The 15,358-nt window shown below is 37.4% G+C and overlaps 1 pseudogene; it reads left to right on the top strand.

Moving 5' to 3' along the window:
- Positions 1-5,407: 5,407 nt before the first annotated feature.
- LOC134278641 (cell division cycle protein 123 homolog) lies at positions 5,408-14,738 on the top strand (annotated as a pseudogene).
- Positions 14,739-15,358: the final 620 nt, after the last annotated feature.

Raw genomic sequence — 15,358 nt, 5'->3', positions numbered from 1 at the left:
AGTGTAATTCTTTCCCATCTTTGTCAACGCATACAATAAATGTAAACAACATTTCTAAATCAAATTCTGGGAAATTAACTTTTTTTTGGTAAATAAATAATTGATTTAACAAAACTATCTAGAATTACTATTGAAGATATCTAAAAGAACAATCCTAACAAAACTAAGAATTAGTGCTCATAGTCTACATAATGAAATGGGGAGATACTCAAAGCCACCTAACGCGTATGTCAATTAATTTTGTAATTTTTTATTGAAAATGAAAATGAAAATCATTTTTGTACTTTATTGTCCTAGTTATGATCAATGTAGATTACAGTATTACGATATATTTAATGTTCAATGTTACATGAAGGAAACCCCTATTATTGACATTATCAACCCTACAAGTATTTAACTTTAATTTTGCATGAAAAAGTGTTTTGATATTAGGAAGGAAAACCTTCAACAAACCTAATATGCTTTCTTTGATATTTTATTTTATGTATGTTAATTGTTGTATTCGTGACTATATGCCAATGTATGATGGTGTTGTCAATAAATGAAATGAATATACATGTATATACTGTGAGAAGAATGTGTCATACTCATGAGCCCCCACCCGACCTCCAAAACATACTGTAGTATCTGTGCGACTGTCCCGTGGTACGACTTACTGTCTGTATTACGTCAGACGGCGGGATAGTCGCACTCCCTCTCTTCTACATATGGATGCCGAGCAGACCGGACGTGTCTGGGACAGCAGCAGAGCAGGAAGTCGACCCGGGCCAGAACCCACTGTAATTGTGTTTGTATATATGTTGTTGAATAAATAGTTGTAAAGCACACCCCTAGACTGAATACTTTACTGGCGCCCAATTCGCGGGGCCCGGGATTCCCGTACTGCTGTCAGGTATTTGTAGGCATCGGTTTTAGCCGCCATTTTTGGTGCTGCTAGTTACGTGAGAGCACATGTTGATTTTTCATGTATTTTTCTTGAATCGACTTTCTGAATCAATTTGTTAATATTGGCAGTGATTTATTTGATTATCTGTGACATTTTATTATGGATATGTCTGTAAAGGATGCCGTGTCGGCTTTAGGCCTGGACACGCGCCCGGCTATCAATAGTGTCATGCAGTCAGACAGATTTAATCCTCCTGTTCCGTGCAGTGTGTATGGTTATCCCGTGGAAGGGGGTTATTCACCATATGTTTATAACGGGAGCAAGCATATTGCATCCCGTCGCACACCTTTTGCTCAGTCAATGTCGGGTCACATAGGAGGGGGGTTGCCCCTGGGGGGTCCCTCTCACATCCTCATGCGCCCGGCCTACATTCGGGCATCCCCTATGGAGGGTAGTGTGTTACACGGTATGTCAAGGAGAGAGGTATGGTTTGCCCAGCACCAATGTAGCTCACCAGGGATGATGATCAGTGATTCCCTGGAGTCTTCTTTAGGTACCATGTGTAGGTGTAGCTCACCTGGCAGCACTGTGGGTTGTAGCCCACCTGGGTATGAGTACAGTGAGGTTTCCTTGAATTTAGGTTTAGAACATCGGTATTCTGAAGGTCATGTTCGTTCAGCTAGCAGCCAGCCTGTCGTTGTGGGAGACACAGCTAACCTGGGGGACATACGAGTGAGACCAAGCTTGGGTGAGGGTATACCCCACTCGCTTGACCCCGCCCCTCCACGAAATACATTGTTTTCCAATCAACAGTCTGTGAGGCCTGTACAGCTCACTTCTGTATATGTTCAGAGGCCTGTTGACCCTTTTGGGCTCACCTGGAACCCTGTGTCTGTACAAACCCAGCCCAGTCCTGCGGACTTTAGTGTGCCCTTTCTCCCTGGGTATGTAAATGCTGGAGTGTCCCCCATGTTGACCTCAATGCCACACACTACCTTTGTCCGAGTACTTGGTAAAAACTGCTGTCAGAGCTCAGCCTGCACCCCTATATGACCTGATCACACCCAATCCCAATGGTACAGAGGTGGGATGTTCAACCCGACCTCACACCCCAGTCTGTAGGACTATGAAAATACCCAGTGCACACAGTATATCTTTGCCCAGTGCCAGGGTATTCCCGTGTCTAATGACGTGTAGTCCCGCCCATACCGATGCCCCGCTCTGGCATTTTGGAAGGGAGGGGAGAGGATAGCACATGCGCAGCCAAGTATGTATGGGGCGGCCTGGTCGGGATACTGTGCTAGTCAGTCAGTCCCGGCCCATCAGGATAGAGCACCTTTAATACACCTGGATACCACAGAAAACACAGGTAGGACAGCCACTGGAAGTAAGCCCAGGTACAAGGACCTTACATGTAGGTATATGATGGTAATACCATCTGGAAGGCATTTTTGCACAAGTTTATCAGGTTGTCTCGCAGCCAGCTGTGGACCGAGGAGGAGCAGCATGATCAGTTCTGTTTTTCCCTTGAAGGAGCAGCAAGCAAGTAATATACCCTGCTGTTAGAAACCAGAAGTAAGCTCCGCCGAGGTGAGATCTTGCAGAGATTTGAGAAGCGTTCTGGCTCCTTTGCCCCCGATCTTACCTTCCGGTCTGCCAACCAGAACCCGGGAGAATCACTGCGTCAGTGGGCCGAAAGGGCACTGACCTTGGCGACACGAGCCTTCCCCAGTGTGCCTGATGTGTACACTCACGCTATACCTCGGCTATGCTATGGAGCTGAGGACAGAGATGCTGGTATTTACGCACTTGACAGGCATCCCCGGACAGTGGAGGAAGCCGTGGAGTGGATGCATACTCACCAGCATTCCCGGCTTCATAGGCATAAAGCCAAGAGAGAAGTGAGGAAGCTTGATTGTGGCTCATGACATGTCCAGCAGACTGATCTTGGGATGGAAATGTTGTTGCTGTGGAGGAGCTCGCAGCCCTCCGGAGCAGAATAGAAAATTTAGGAGTTGATTAGGCAGAGGGCAGCTGCTCCCTCCAGAAACATCCGAGGAGTGGTACCCCGTCACCCAGATGGACGGAGCGGGACTGGAAGCCTGCTGTATGTTTCAAGTGTGGCGAGGTGAGGCACTTCCATAGAGATTGACCCACCCGAGCTGCAGTGAAGACGGTGGCTACTGACGCTCGAAGGGTCGGGACCAGTACTGGAGGACTCTCTGAAGAGTCGTTTTCTAGGTCGGATCCCATGGAGCTGGGAAGCGCCCTGCTCCAGGCTGAAAGATCAATTTGGGATGCACACCATCACTGGAGCTTTGCTTGGCTGAGGAGGAAGTGGTCATCATGGAAGAGGTGGTGGGGACTGTAACTCCCCAGTCCACTCTGGAGCCGCTTGGACCAGCCATGATTGGTGAGGAATCCCAAGACCTGGGGAGGATGGACCCATGTGGTGTTGATCTGATGTTACCAGCAGGGATGGGTAATCTCTGGTCACCTGAGGCAGTGGGATTGAAGGAGCCCTCTATACCCACTAGGCGGTTATGTCATTTTAAAGGTTTTACGGTTGTCCTGTGCGTACAGAGCATGGGGGTTACAGCTATGGTGGATACTGCGGCTGAGTTCAGTATGTTGTCAACCAGGGTGTATGACCAGCTGAGCCTAATCCCCCAATCCTGGAACATGTGACAATGAGACAGGCCAGAGAAAACGCCGAGTTGGAAGGATTTATAGTGGGGCCTGTCACTCTTTGTATTAAATTGGTCAGCAAGAGCATGAAATGGAACTTCATGTTGGCCCACTACAGGACTCTATGTTGCTGGGCATTGAGTTTCTCCGTGCCCGGAATGCCCAGTTAGACTTGGGGCAAGGCACCCTTACTATGGGGGAGGGAGACCATAAAGGTGGAGTTCAGGAGGTCTCGTGGTATTCCAGAGGAAGGAGTGACCTTGACGGGAGGCCCATCAGTTGAGGCAGACAGAAGTAAATCTGTTCCCCGTATAGTGAGAGATTTTGGTATTGTGGCGCCTTTGGCCCATCCCGATAATTCACTGGGTCTACCAGACCCGGGAGTAATGATAATGGAAGAGTACCTCTTGGATTTGGCCACTGAGGATATCGGTGTTGAACCACTATCCCCAGGACAAGCACAACCTTCTTTGAACAAGGCGGCCTATGGTCATGTTAATTGGGGATTGCTGAGCTGTGTGGACAGGGGACCAAACCCAGATAAGGTCACAAAGGACCATGTTGCAGAAATGGGGACAGCCCCATATGATTCCGGTCGTCCCAGGTCGTCTGATGATTCGACACCAGAGGAGAAAAGCCCTCGCTTGTACAGATCCAGACGGAGGCGTGGGCGGCGCCGAAAGGCAAGTTTACCCTCCAGACCCTGAGAGTTTAATTGGTGTCAGTTTCTGAGTAGCGAGTGGGTCTGATGACATTAGCCCACTGTGTATGTTAAACAGGAGTTGTAGGAGATTGTCTGGGAATAATCCCGGACATACCACAGGGTAAAAATTGTAATTAGAGTTCGTGTAAATCCTTGAGGTGGTTTTGTCTGGACTTAGGCCGTAGTATCCTGGTAAATTTGTGTATACCCTTTCAGCACAGTGGTTTATAAAGAAAATTTACCTTTGAATTGACCCCCCCCCCCCCCCCCCCCCCCCCCCCCCCCCACGGGCGCGCGCACGCGCGCGCGCGCGCGCGCGCGCGCGCGCGCGCGCGCGCGCGCATTTTGGGCAATATTTGGTTTTTTTTTTTTTTTTTTGCTTGACAACTTTTTCAGGTTTGTAAAAAAAAATTTTCTCAGGTTGGCCCCCCCACTTTACATGCGCCCCGGCACCTTTTATTCTTGTTGGAGATGGTTCCGGTTGGACCCTTGGATTCTTTCCTGTGGTAGACTCCAGCCTTTCAAAGAAAACATGGGGGGGGGGTGTAGTATCTGTGTGACTGTCCCGTGGTACGACTTACTGTCTGTATTACGTCAGACGTCGGGATAGTCGCACTATCTCTCTTCTCTACACGTGGATGCCGAGCAGACCGGGCGTGTCTGGGACAGCATAGGAGCGGGGAGTCGACCCAGGCCAGAACCCACTGTGTTTGTATATATGTTGTTGAATAAATAGTTGTAAAGCACACCCCTAGACTGAATACTTTAATACATTGCACACCCTACCTCATGTATCCCCTACTATCAATAATGTCGGAAAGATTTTTTATCATTCAATGCTATCATATAATTTTTTTTTTCTTTAAACAGTTTTTAACTAGATCTAGATTTAATTTTGTTTTACAAAAGTAATTATAATGAATTTGCCACTACAGCAGATTCTGTTTTACATAGAAATGGGTCATTCACAGACGTTCATATATTTTAATTGCTATAAAAAGTAAAGATCTTCCCAAATTATGCCCCATAAGTGTTCCATGCCATCAAAAAGCACTTTTTTGAAATGTTTGAATTTTTGACATTTAATGAAAGCTGAAAGAAAGAAAGAAAGAAGACTGACGATCGTATACAAAGGCCAGTCTACAGGAACTCTTTAATGCTGAAGTTACAAATGGTGTGTCCATGTGTTTATGTTGTTGTTCGACGCCGACTGTCACCCGATTGACAAGTGAAAAACTCATCTGTTCCTTGTTTTTCTAAACTGTCAGCAGTGTCAACAGATTTTAGTGTTGATTGGACGCACTGCTGTTGAAAATTTTACTTGGAGGCCGATAATATATGAAGATTAACCAGTCTGATCTGTTTTCCATGAAACTTTATCACCTCGAGGTATTGCATCAGACTTCATGTGGAATGGTGTACAGTTTTTAAAGTATTAGCTGTTTTAACTTTGATATGCCATTCTTTGCTCGGCAAGCCTCGCCCTCTATCATGTTTAAAAATTATCATTTTTATGAGAGATATATTTCATATCTATTGTTCAATGTTGGTAACTGTAATTAAGGGCTTAAAAAGTTGAAAACTAAAAAAAAAAAGTGAAGTGCAGCTGTGCTACTTATAAACTGATAAAGGCTAAGCCTTATGTAAAATGTAAAATCGTCAGTGTACTGCAACTATAACTTTTTCACGAAAATTAACATATGATCAATACTACAGGAAGAGAGTTTGCTGAATACCTTGAAATATCAGACATCTGTTCAGGTCAGCAATGAAGGTGTCAGAAGTGATGTACTGTAGCTTCCCGGTGTGGTATCCAAAATTTAAGCATATTTCAGTCAAGAGGTAAGAATTAATTAATTAGCCCTTTATTCATAACTGTCAAACTTCTTTTTTCTGCAGGGCAAATTGATAATGATTGGCAACATTTCTCATATGTCAAGATTTTTCAGAATTCTTTATAAATAATGCGTGTTCCTCTCTTGAAAATGATTAATCTATTATGATTTAAAATACATATTAAATGTATAATGTTGAAGCATACAGCAGTGTAGTCAGTGGATAAACTTTCACTTTTGAGGAATAAAATTGAAGACATTTTGCTTTACTTACAGCATTGTGATACCACTACCTGCAGAGTTTCTAGAATACTTACACACTGATGGAGTTGTGTTGCCAGAAGGGTAAATACTTGTTATTATGAAGACAGTCTGTAAGGTCTTATATACATTTAACTGTGTAATTAACAGTAAAACTTGGTCATAAGGAGGTCACTGGGACCTATGAAATTACTTCACTATATTTACATCCACTGAATATTTTCTCCTTTATTTCTTAAGAAACCCCATTGCGTTCATCACTGCATAAACTACAGTAGGCATGTCGCCTGTACAGATTTCTTAATCAGTGGCTGTTCCATCAATGAAACGTATAAAGACGTTCGCATCATTAATGCAATAATTAATCTTTTTATTTATACTTTAAATGATTATTTAAACAGATATAAATATAAACAATAAAATGTCTTTCTTTGTTTGTTATTACTGGAATGAACGGTCGCAGCTATTGCAGAAAAATTTACATAACCCGCTTACGTGGGTTATGTATTTTTTCCGCAACAGCTGCTTCCGTTCATTCCAGTAATAACAAACAAAGAAAGCATTTTATTGTTTAAATATTTGTTAAATCCATGTAAGGAATTCTTTAAATTTATTTAGCTTAGGATCCAAGAAAACTTTGCTATATCAGTGAATTCCCAATGTCCGTGTTTGTACTAAACAAGTTTTACTGTACTAAGAATTATTAAAACTTACCCATGTGGAGCAGATAACTATTTTTTCATAAGAATTTTGAATTCTACAGTTTTAAAGGAGAGAATACTCTAACTGCAGTGTTTTCCCTAAGAACTGGCTACTGGGTTAATTAATCTCTTCAATTAATATGATAAACAAAAATGATGCGTTAGAATAAAAAAAATCAAAATTTAATTGTTGTACATGTTGTAAGGTCCACAGAGATTTAAGTCCCCAACCTAGCTGTTACAACTGATCTCTAACCCTTTACTTTGAAATAAATGTAAAACACTGGCTAAGTTCTGGAACTTGATTGTCAGTTACCATGGTTTAATTTATAATGCATGTACATATTGAATTCAGAGTTGCTTTTTTTCTATGTTAAGGAGTCTGGTAACTTCAGGAGACAGGGACTCAGATGAAGACAGGGTTGGAGAAGAGGTACAACCTGAATTTTAAACAATTGAAAACAACAGCTTGTTTATAATGTTTATGTATCTAGGGGGTAAATGCAAATATAAAATAAGAGTTATCTCACTTACAACATATTTTTATGCCTACAATCCAAACAAAATTTCTTTAGCTTTATTGGTAAATCTGCATTTTTTATATTTGATCAGAAACAAAACCACCTGTTATTTTTATCCAGCATAAAAGCCATATTCTCTTTTTATCATTTTTTAGAACAGAAACCATGATTATTAATAAATTATGAGGCTTTGCGATGTAAACAAAAATGTCAATATTCACAAGTTTTAACTGCATATATTCAAAATATGTGTAATGTAATTATGATGAAGATAACATGTACGTTACATGTTTACATTACAGTTAGATGTGAACTGGGATGATGATTCAGTGGAGGCAACTGTAAGTATATAGAGAAAAAATTAGGGCTGGGTATTGGCCAAAGAATTTGTATTACGATATATTGCGATATTTTAAACTGTATTTCGATTAGTTTTGCAATATTTTTAATGTTATTAAAATGGCATTTTCTTATCATATTAACTTTAATTTACACACAGAATGTACATAACTTTGATAAGTAAGTAAAAGAAAAAAATATTGTTGGTTTTATTAAATTTCTGCTTTGAAATACACCCATAAAACAGTTCCCTTCTTACTGTTTAGCTTAATGACAAACCTTTCTTACATTTGTTTTTATATTTGTAATGATAAAATTCCTTAGTCAAAGCATTTTACTGGAATAACGATATTACAAAAACATGTTTGCGATACGATATTGTTTTTTGTTGTATTGCAGTATACCGAAATATCGATATTTTTGTCCAGCTCAAAAAAAAATTTTTTTATTCTTACAAGAAATACATTACAGATTATTGTTGTTATATTATTGTTATAATAATAATTGTTAATATAACTAATTATTCTATGATTAACCTTGTGAATAAATATATAGCTCTATAGTTAGTAAAGAGAAAAGCATTGTAAATGTAAATCTAATTTGCTAAATAAATTAAGAAAATTAAAATTATTTGATATAAAAATTTGGAATTCTGATTAAAGAAGCTTTTAAGTCATTCTATTTATGAATGAACATGAACGCATCAGTGAGATATTCTTTATCTTTCCCAATTTCCATTTAGAATTCATTCACTTACAGTTTTCTCCTTTTTGTGCAGGCACCAAGCTTTCCAGCTTTTGATGCAGCCATTAAGAAAGCCATTAAAATAAGATCTAAGCTCCGCCCATATTGTGACGTAACCGGTCTAACATCTCATCAGATGTCTAACAGAGGTATAACAATTTTTGTTAATTTTCTGAAAATATGAATTAGTAGATTAATTAATATTTTTTTCTTACAACCTATGCTTCACATGCTTTGAAATAATCTATTCGCGAGGTACATGCACATTTTTGTTTAAAAAAATCTTTTAAAATCAAGGTCATTTTGCACGCACGTGCTTATGTTCCCCAACTTTAAGTTGACCAATATAAAATGGATATAACCGTAACTTTTCTTTTTGTGACCCCAATGTTGGGAAACTTATAATGTAAGGATACTTGTTTTCTCACATTATTATTATTATTATTATTATTATTATTATTTTTCTGATTGGGAAAATTTTGTCCACGAGTGATCTTGTTTTTTGATAAACATCATTTGAAATTTTGAACATACCTTATATTAGGGAGATCTACAGCCTGTATTATAAGATTTATCATGAAAGCATGTGCATGCACATGTGCTTGCAAGAGCTCGCACGTGCAACACGAGAAATGTCCAATATAATTGATACAGACGTAACTATTTAAATTATTGATGAAATGCTTTGAAACTCATATTATAAGTATATATTAGAAGCATAAACAAAATGACATGGTCAAAAAAAGTAAGATCTCACGCGCATGCACGTGCGCTTCGCTCTGATTGGTTGAAACTAAAGTCTCAATATCTTTCTTGTTTTTTGACGAAATCCTTTGAAATTTTAAACATAGGCATGTATTAGGATATCCTACAATAAGATGTATAGCAATTATCATGAAAACGCGTGCATGCACATGCGCTGCAATCTGATTGGCTTAAACTTTAAATAGCTATAACTCCCTTGGTTTTCAACCAAACAGGATGAAATTTGGAACATATTGTCATGCATTAATGGATTCCTACAAGATGGTATAAAAATCATGCGCATGCATACACGCATGTACGTGCACTGCAATCTGATTGGCTGAAACTTTAAACAGCTATAACTCCCTTGGTTTTCAATCAAACGGGGTGGGAATTAGAACATAGATAGATGTAAGGGACCTCTACAAGAAGGTATGATCATCATGCTCATGTATGCACGTGCTTCTACGTGAAATGAGTAAAATCAAAAATACAGTTTAATGAGCGTATTTTTTTTTTATACTTTTGGATTAAATACTTTAATATTTAGTATATTGAAATATATAGATTGTATAGACAAGATTATATGGTCATGACGCACATGCATTCACATGCGCACGCGTGGAATTCTAAAATTTGAATGAACTTGGTACTTTCTGGGTAAATGTTGTTAAAGCCTCAAATGCATAGAGTTTGTCTTATTTAATGAAGCTTACAGGGAATGTGGCACCAAAAGGAAATTGGGGAGCGTTTGGGGAACATCTGTAACGGTCCCCGTTACAATTAGCACTAGTTATGTTCCCCAAACGGAGTTTGGGAACATATTGTTTTTACTCGGTTTCTTATTATTATGTTCCCCAAACGAAGTTGGGGAACTTCGGTTGCCTTTATTATTATGTTCCCCAAACGGGGAACATATTGTTTTTACTCTGTTTCTTATTATTATTATTATTATTATTATTATTATTATTCTTTTTTCTTATTTCTTCTCCGGTACTTTTTTGTCCGGAAGTGTTCTCAGAAACTGTTCACCAAACTAAGTTAAAACCTTTTTAGGGTTAGTAGGCATGTTGTGTAGATGTGCCGAACGAAGGTCATTTTGCGCGCATTCGCATGCACGTGCGGGCGCGTGCAATGAGTAAAATGACTGATATATTTAATATGGTTGTAACTTTCATATTTTTTGATAAAATGGTTTGAAACTCATTATATAAAGATATATAAGTTGTGTAGATAAGATGACATGGTCAAATTTGCATGAACTCACGCGCATGCACGTGCGCTTTGCTCTGATTGGCTGAAACAGAAATCTCAATATCTTTTTTGTTTTATGATGAAATGCTTTGAAATTTATAACATAGACATGCATTATGATGTACTACAATATGATATATAAAAATTTTCATGAAATCACGCGCATGCGCGTGCGCTGCAATCTGATTGGCTGAAACCTTAAATGAGTATAACTCCCTTGGTTTTCAACCAAACAGCATGGGATTTACAACATAGATAGACATAAAGGACTCCTACAGGATGGTATGGTCACCATTCACATGCATGCATGTGCGTGCACGTGAGCTTTGCTCTGATTGGCTGAAACAAAAATCTCAATATCTTTTCTTTTTTTTTTTACAAAATGCTTTGAAATTTAAAACATAAGCATACTTTAAGATGTCCTACAATATGATATATAATAATTGTCATGAAAATACGCGCATGCACGTGCGCTGCAATCTGATTGGCTTAAACTTTAAATTGCTATAACTCCCTTGTTTTTCAACCAAACAGGATGGGATTAAGAACATAGACAGACATAATGGACTCCTACAAGAAGGTACGGTCATCAAGCACGTGCGTGCACGTGCAAATGAGTAAAATAGTGTAGACAAGATGATATCGTCATTACGCTTATGCAATCACATGCACACGCCTGCATTGCATAAATTTGAAATACTTGGTATACTTTTGGGAAAGCGTTATTTACGTCTTAAATGCATAGATTTTGCCTTCTTTAATGAAACTTACAGGGAATATGGCATGAGAAGGGAGTTGGGGAGCGTTTGGGGAACATATATAACGGTACCCGTTCAATTAGCACTAGTTATTTTCATGTCAATTCTGGTGATTCATTCAACTGTATATAATATTGTACTTCTTGTTAACCATGTTAACATTGAGTATGTTCACAATACGTTCTATTTCCACTATAGAAGAGTTATACCTCTTAGTGCGCTCTTTTGTGAAGAAGTCGGAAAATGTACAAATCTCGCAGGATTACTGGGAAACGTTGACATAAACCTGTAAACAATATGTTGACTTTCGTTACACAAATCCTAACAAAATAAAACGAAATATTTTATTGCTGTGGATTTTCTATACATCAATAGCAGGATGACATGGATATGAATTTATATTTATTGTTGATCGTATTTATCTATTTATTTATGGTATCATCTAAATACAATACACATGCCTCTGAAATGTCGTATTTTTATCAATGGATTATAAATTGAAGTTTCTCGCTGTCTTACATGTCTTTTCAGTCCCTCTATTCTTTAACTAGAATGACAGATATACATTTAACATTTAAAATTTGAACTGAGTTTAGTATATTTTGTACTATCCGCAACACCATGCTGTCCCAGTCAGACAACCAAACACGCCTCTAATTCTGAAGAGTTCACTAATGGAAATAAAACGTATTGACAAAATAATTAGCTGCAAGAATTTTTTTTAGTTGATTTAGACTGTGGATTATCCTAACAATATATTGTAAACAAGAGTGATAAAAGCTTCAGAATTTAGGATAAATTTTTTAGATATTTTTCACTTGAATTAACGATCTCTGTTGAAGGGCATTTTGCTGAATTTTTTTAGGATGCCACTTGGATAGCCTTTGACAAAAGTCTTAAATGCACATGTCCTAGTGATGTGTATTTACTTCTGAAAAGTTCAGAGTTTCATAACCCATGACCTCACTCAACCGTAAGTTACATGCTCTTGATGTACAAATTACATGTATCAGTCTGTAAGGAGGTAGTAGAGGCAACACTCACTGTGAAAGGTTTTCTTTTTAATTCTTCATAGCTGCGTTTTTTCAAGTACAGCAAATATGAGAATAATTATTTGGTGTCCTAGATTTATGAACTTAATAATATAGCAGGCAATGCAAGCTCTGAATGTGTGCTTCTTAGTGGCACTTTTTTGGCAAATTTTGATAACAGAGTTATTTCCCAGTGATCACATATGTTAGAAATTGCATTAAGTAGCTGACGAAATTGTACTTATGTTTTTGGACATTGATTTGCTAAAACTTTAGATATTTTATTACATGTAGCTTGCTGCAATAATATGAATTGTAGCCCTCATCAAATTTTTAATCTGATATCTAAAAAAAAATGGGGGGGGGGGCTATTTGATAGCTACAATGCATTGTACATGTATAAATATGATATAAAATTTTATGCATAGTTTGAATTTCTTTCAAGGTTCATACATTGTGAAGACTTTGATGAGAGTGGTGATCAAGCCAATGTAGGATACAGCTTAATATTGAGGAAATGGCAGGACCTAAACCCAGGATATGAATTCAGGTGCTTTGTACGGAATAACAAGCTAATAGGTAAGAATTTTACGTGATTTTTTTCTTAATTTCTTTTGTCCTAAAACATAAAGATTGATAGTAAGAAATGTTAATTTAATTTCAAAAGTATTTTAAAATATCAGAAAAAATTTATAAGAACTGAAATATGGTAATAAAACAAAAAAGTTATTGTATTTATTCATTTTTCCTGTAAAGTGACTTGAAATTTATGATTTTGCTGTAAATACTTTGCATATACATTTTCAGCAATTTGCCAGAGAGAAACCACACAGCATACTATGAGTTCATCAGACAGGAAAAAGAGGATATCTATATCAGACATACAGTCATTCTTTTATCACTTGGTCAGTTTGAAATTTCCTAATGAAAATTGTAAGTATTTACAACATTTTTTAGAAATGCATATATAATTTTAAAAAATAATAGAAATACATTTTCCTAATTGTTTGCAACTACTGTAAAAGCATTAACTGCTTTAAAGCAACACATGATCTGCTTTAATGCAACACAATTACAGAAACAGAAATATGAATGTACATCAAACAGATAAACACATGTTTTGTGTTGAATTTTCTTGCAGATGTATTTGATGTGTACAGAAGAGATGAGGTGTGTATAACAATATATAAATGGTGCTGCTTTTCGGGTAATAGTTGAAATTGACACCCCAAGGAAAACCATTGTCAACCTCCGCTGACGCGGAGGTTAACAATGGTTTTCCTTGGGGTGTCAATTTCAACTGCTCCCTAAAACAGCACCATTTAGTTTATTATACTGAATATCTTCTTGATTTAGGATGTCAGAAAAAAAAAAAAATCCTCGATCGTCTTTACGTTCATGTTTAGAAAACTTTCAGAAGCTCCATGCTACTTTAAAAAGATTTACTGACCTCTTTATTGTTTATTTGATACTAAGAGTCCTTTATCATCTAAAGTTTCGTTATTTCTGCACTCGCAAGCATGTTTGGTCTGTCGTTTGTTGTTTTCAAGTAAGCTACATCGGACGCAAGCTTTCGAATGACGTCAAGTTTATTCCATTTTCAAACGCACAACTGACGTTTTGAGAATTCTACGGTGAACCGTACGCGCATAATTTCCACGCATGTGACATTACCGTTGTGTTACCCGTTGTCACGTGTGTTGCTAAGGCTGAGTAATAGGGATTGTTAACTGCGTCTAAACCAATCAGATTTTAGTATTTAACATGAAAGTATAATAATCATAATTAAATCATGTATGAATAAACAAACTGAAAGAATATATACCTATGGTATGATACATTATATGTGTGTAGCGGTTGGTCTTTAAGCGAAAATTTTGCGAGATCGAATCACTAGAAAATATTTAAACTTGCAGTATTTAGAACAATCATTGATTTATTGAATAGCTGAAGAAAACAAAATCATAAATATTCCTTATTAAATTAATAAATATCCACTTAATTTAATTCACCATTGATATAAGTTGGTGGTTGGGGAGTTTGTATTTAGATTTTTATCCCTAGACTGTGTTTATAGGGGAAGCTACTCTTGTTAGACTTCAATCCCTTTGGAGAAGTGACAGATGGATTAATGTTTACATGGGATAAGCTGACGGATAGTGACTCAGAACTCAAAGGCACAGACAACGATACACAGGTAATAATTAATGTATACAGGTATAGAGTCCGAGAAAGAGCCATAGCGCATTTGATAGTCACTTTCGCCTACTCAAGTAGTGATTTTTGAAATATCTTGTTAACCAAAATTTTGTCATACAACATAAGTTTATACATTCCCTCAAGCAAATCACACAAATATAATATTCAAATATTAATAGTTCCCTCATATGATACATATAAGAATCGGTCAGTTTATATGGAGAATATAGTAAATACTGAGGTATCCCCCTAAACAATGAGGAACTGTAGCAAAAGACCACCCTTAACCAGAAAAACAACTTCTAAAGTAATTTTATGTGGTTATGACTGCACTTCATTACATTTAGATAAATTTTGGTTAAAGTTGGTCTTCATATTGAAAATGATGAAAATATGTATTTAATTCTTCTAAATTTAATTCCCTGGTTCTAGGCAATTTTCTCCAAAACAGATGCGGGAAGGTGCATTTTTTTTCATTTTATTGGCAATAAAGTAAATGAGGGAGGTATTTTTTTTAATTTAAATTTTCCCAATTTCTTTAACATAAAGATAATTTTTAATCACAGATATCTTTCCATTTCTGGTCAAAATTTCTGCTTTATCCATTGCTTAACAGCGTGTAAACATCGTAGGTAATGTCCTCGAATGTATTTTCAAAGAATACCGAAATCTCATTTAAAAAAAAAAATGGGCT

Source organism: Saccostrea cucullata, unplaced genomic scaffold, assembly GCF_032062105.1.
Source record: "Saccostrea cucullata isolate Sc308-1 unplaced genomic scaffold, CSIRO_AGI_Scuc_v1 ctg3009, whole genome shotgun sequence".
Taxonomy (NCBI): Eukaryota; Metazoa; Mollusca; class Bivalvia; order Ostreida; family Ostreidae; genus Saccostrea; species Saccostrea cuccullata.
This window is presented reverse-complemented; position numbering and strand designations above follow the sequence as displayed.